Genomic DNA, 4324 nt, shown 5'->3' with positions numbered 1-4324 from the left:
AGTTCAAACCAAGCAGAGGCGTTGTTGGTGTCAAGAGAAAAATCAACAGAGCGTGGCTCTAATGGGAGACAAAGGCAGGGGAGGTCCAAATCAAGAAGTAAGAAGACTGTGAAATGCTACAACTATGGCAAAAAGGGGCATTTTAAAAGGGATTGTTGGCTTAAAAAGGGTATAGAGAATACTGTAGAGTCATCAAAATCTCAAGGGTGTGTTGCGAGCACCTCAGAAGATGGAGATGTTTTATATAGTGAAGCAGCGACAATCTTTATAGATAAAGAATAGCTCACTGAGGTCTGGCTAATGGATTCAGAAGCAACATGGCATATCACTCCTAATCAAGATTGGTTCCATACATATAAACCCATCTTTGGAGGCAAAGTGTTCATGGGTGATAATCATGCTTTAGAGATTGTCGGCATTGGCACCATCAAATTGAGGATGTATGATGGCTTGATTCGTACTATTTCAGAAGTGCGACATGTGAAAGACTTAAAGAAGAATCTTTTGTCCATAGGACAATTTGATAGTCTTGGCTGTAAGATTCGAACAGACAATGAAATTATGAAAATCATCAAAGGAGCGCTGGTGGTTTTAAAGGCAAGAAAGACAGTTGCAAATGTATTTGCATTAATGGGAGAAACACATCATGAGGCAGAAGCGTCAATCGCATCAGCCAGTCCTGTAGAAGAGAAGACGATGATGTGGCATAAAAAACTAGGTCACATGTCAGATAAAGGTTTAAAGGTTTTCTTTGATCAGAAGCAGTTACTCCCTGGGCTTACAAAGGTTACTTTACCTTTTTGTGAGCACTGTGTTACAAGTAAACAACACAGGTTGAAGTTTGGCACATCAACAACTAAGAGTAAATGCATCTTAGACCTGATTCACTCTGATGTTTGGCAAGCACCGGTTGTATCCTTGGGAGGAGCAAGATACTTTGTATCATTCATAGATGACTTCTCCAGGAGATGTTGGGTGTATCCAATTAGAAGGAAGGCAGATGTGCTTACAGTCTTTAAAACTTTCAAAGCGCGGGTGGAACTTGAATCTGAAAAGAAGATCAAGTGTTTGAGGACTGACAATGGAGGAGAATATACCAGTGATGAATTTGATAACTTCTGTCAATATGAAGGTATCAAAAGGCAGTTCACAACGGCATACACTTCATAGCAAAATAGAGTGGCAGAGCGGATGAACAGAACTCTATTAGAAAGAACAAGAGCAATGTTGAAGGCTGCAGGTCTAGGAAAGTCATTCTGGGCAGAAGCAGTCAATACCGCCTGTTATGTGATAAATCGATCTCCATCAACCACAATTAAGATGAAGACACCAATGGAGATGTGAACTGGAAAACCAGTTGATTATTCTCGATTGTATATATTTAGAAGTCCTATGTACGTGATGTACAATACACAAGAAGTTAGCAAGCTGGATTCAAAATCCAAAAAATGTGTATTCTTGAGATATGCTGATGGAGTGAAGGGGTATCGCTTGTGGGATCCCACTGCCCACAAGGTAGTGATCAGCAGAGATGTCATATTTGCAGAAGGTAAAATGCAAATGGAAGAACATAATATCATTCTAAAGGAGACTACAGCAGTCCATGTGGAAATACTCAGAATCATGCTTATTCTAAAGCTATACTAGAGCATGAAGAGAAAGAACAAATAGAATTTGAAACTCCTGAAGTTCGGTGGTCGACTCATGAAAGAAGACCATTGGCTTGGCACTCAGAATATGTTACTGAAAGTAACATTGCATATTGTCTTCTAACAGAGGATGGAGAGCCATCAACTTTCCATGAGGCTATCAAAAGCACAGATGTATCTATGTGGATGACAGCAATGCAAGAGGAGATTGAAGCTCTGTACAAGAATAATACTTGGGATCTTGTTCCGCTACCACAAGGAAGAAAGGCCATTGGCAACAAATGGGTTTACAAGATAAAACGTGATGGCAATGATCAAGTGGAGCGGTATCGTGCAAGATTAGTGGTGAAAGGATATGCTCAGAAAGAAGGAATAGACTTCAATGAGATATTTTCTCTAGTGGTACGACTTACGACAATCAGAGTAGTTTTGGCAATGTGTACTATATTTGATCTTTACTTGAAGTAGTTAGACGTGAAAACTCCATTTCTTCATAGAGAACTTGAAGAAGAAATTTATATGCTCCAACCAGAGGGTTTTGCTGAAACAGGCAAGGAGAACTTGGTTTGCAGGTTGAACAAATATTTATACGGTCTCAAACAGGCGCCGAGGTGTTGGTATAAGAGATTTGATTCCTTCATAATTAGCCTTGGGTACAACAGACTCAGTTCAGACCATTGTACGTATTACAAGAGGTTTGAAGAAGATTTCATCATTTTGTTGTTGTACGTGGATGACATGTTGGTGATAGGCCCCAACAAAGATCGAGTCCAAGAATTGAAGGCACAGTTGGCTAGGGAATTTGATATGAAGGACTTGGGACCAGCAAACAAGATTCTAGGGATGCAAATTTACCGAGACAGAAGTAAGAGGAAGATTTGGCTTTCTCAGAAGAATTATTTAAAGAAGATCTTGCGACGCTTCAACATGCAAGATTGTAAGCCAATTTCCACCCCACTTCCTATTAACTTCAAATTATCCTCAAGTATGTCTCCTAGCAATGAAGCAGAGAGGATGGAGATGTCTCGAGTACCGTATGCATCAGCAGTGGGAAGTTTAATGTTTGCCATGATATGTACAAGACCAGACATTGCACAAGCAGTGGGAGCAGTTAGTCGATACATGGCAAATCCTGGTAGAGAGCATTGGAATACTATTAAGAGGATCTTGAGATACATCAAGGGTACCTCAGATGCTGCATTATGTTATGGAGGATCAGAATTTACTATCAGAGGTTATGTTGATTCAGATTTTGCTGGTGACCTTGAGAAAAGAAAGTCCACTACAAGCTATATGTTCATAATTACAGGAGGAGCTGTGAGCTGGGTCTCTAAACTATAAATTGTTGTAGCGGTATCTACAACAGAAGCTAAGTGCATGACAGCTACACAAGCTTGTAAAGAAGCAATATGGATGAAGAAACTTATGGAGGAGCTCGGGCACAAACAAGAGAATATTCTTTTGTATTGTGATAGTCAAAGTGCCTTGCATATTGCAAGGAATCCAGCGTTTCATTCAAGAACAAAACACATAGATGTTCAGTATCACTTTGTTCGCGAAGTGGTGGAAGATGGAAGTGTGGATTTTCAGAAGGTTCACAAAAAGAAAAACCCAGTAGATGCTTTGACAAAATTGGTCAATACTGATAAGTATATATGATGTAGATCCTCTTACGGCCTAGTAGAAACGTAAGCAGTATGAAGATAACAAGTATAGAAAGGATAGAAGAAGCACAAATGATCAAGTGTGAAGACTTGATTAAATCATCAAAGTCTTCAAGTGGGAGAATGTGAAGTCAACCATCTAAGTCAACAATGGTGGGAGAAGGTGAAGCCATCCTTTTACACCTCAGTCAAAAATTGTAGGCACCAAATTGGTGCTACTTACCCTACCCCTTGTCTTTTGCATGGATGCTTGCTTATAAATAGGCAATGCATCCAATCATTATATACACACAACAAGAGAGAAACTTGAGAGCAAGTAGAGAGAAAGAAGAGAGGGTGAGGAGAGAGTAATCCCACAAAATTATGAGGTATTTGTGAGATAGTAAGTGGGGGGTTTTTCTCCTAGTAATAGAGAGATTTCGGTTGTTCTCCTATTATTAGAGAGAAGTTGTATTCCCACATTACTTAGTAAAATCCTTCTATACTTGTTTGTGGACGTAGCCCAATTGAGTGAACCATATAAATTCTTGTGTGTCCCATTTCTCATTTTATCATGTCCCTTACCTTTTGTTTTGTCAGGTTTGCATGCCAGCATCCTAATAAAACCCACGGCAGTTCTTGGTTGTTGATACAAAACAATAAATCCAGTAATTTAATTCGAGGTTTAGAATCGGTCGAGTTTGTACATTAAATTATATGTTAATTTAATCAAACGGGTGATTTCAATAAAATATATCAACTATATTTTTTACTTTTATTACATGATATGCATCGGAAGTTAAAGTGTAATAAAAGAATTATCTTTCAAAATAATAATTAGCAATATTTTCGTATACTTTCCTTTTTGTTTAATTGAATTTCTATCGAAAAAACTCATTTAGGAAAGTCTTTAACATCCATTCATTGAATATTTATGCAAAAATCATAGGGGTATTGGTCTTAACGATTTATTATGGAAAATGCTAGGGTTACTTATTTTTTTTAACTAAGTTTTGCTCATTACATAGTGGC

At 38.3% G+C, this 4324-nt stretch overlaps 1 long non-coding RNA gene across 1 annotated transcript in view; it reads right to left on the bottom strand.

Moving 5' to 3' along the window:
- LOC105126621 (uncharacterized) overlaps positions 1-4063 on the bottom strand; it is a 5629-nt gene extending 1566 nt beyond the window's left edge. The window contains exon 1 of the long non-coding RNA XR_842463.1: positions 3920-4063. This is a non-coding gene — a long non-coding RNA (uncharacterized LOC105126621). The remainder of the gene's footprint in view (positions 1-3919) is intronic.
- Positions 4064-4324: the final 261 nt, after the last annotated feature.

Source organism: Populus euphratica, unplaced genomic scaffold, assembly GCF_000495115.2.
Source record: "Populus euphratica unplaced genomic scaffold, PopEup_1.0 scaffold41.1, whole genome shotgun sequence".
NCBI classification, from domain to species: Eukaryota; Viridiplantae; Streptophyta; class Magnoliopsida; order Malpighiales; family Salicaceae; genus Populus; species Populus euphratica.
The sequence above is the reverse complement of the archived record's forward strand: the minus strand, read 5'-3'. Positions and strand labels throughout refer to the sequence as shown.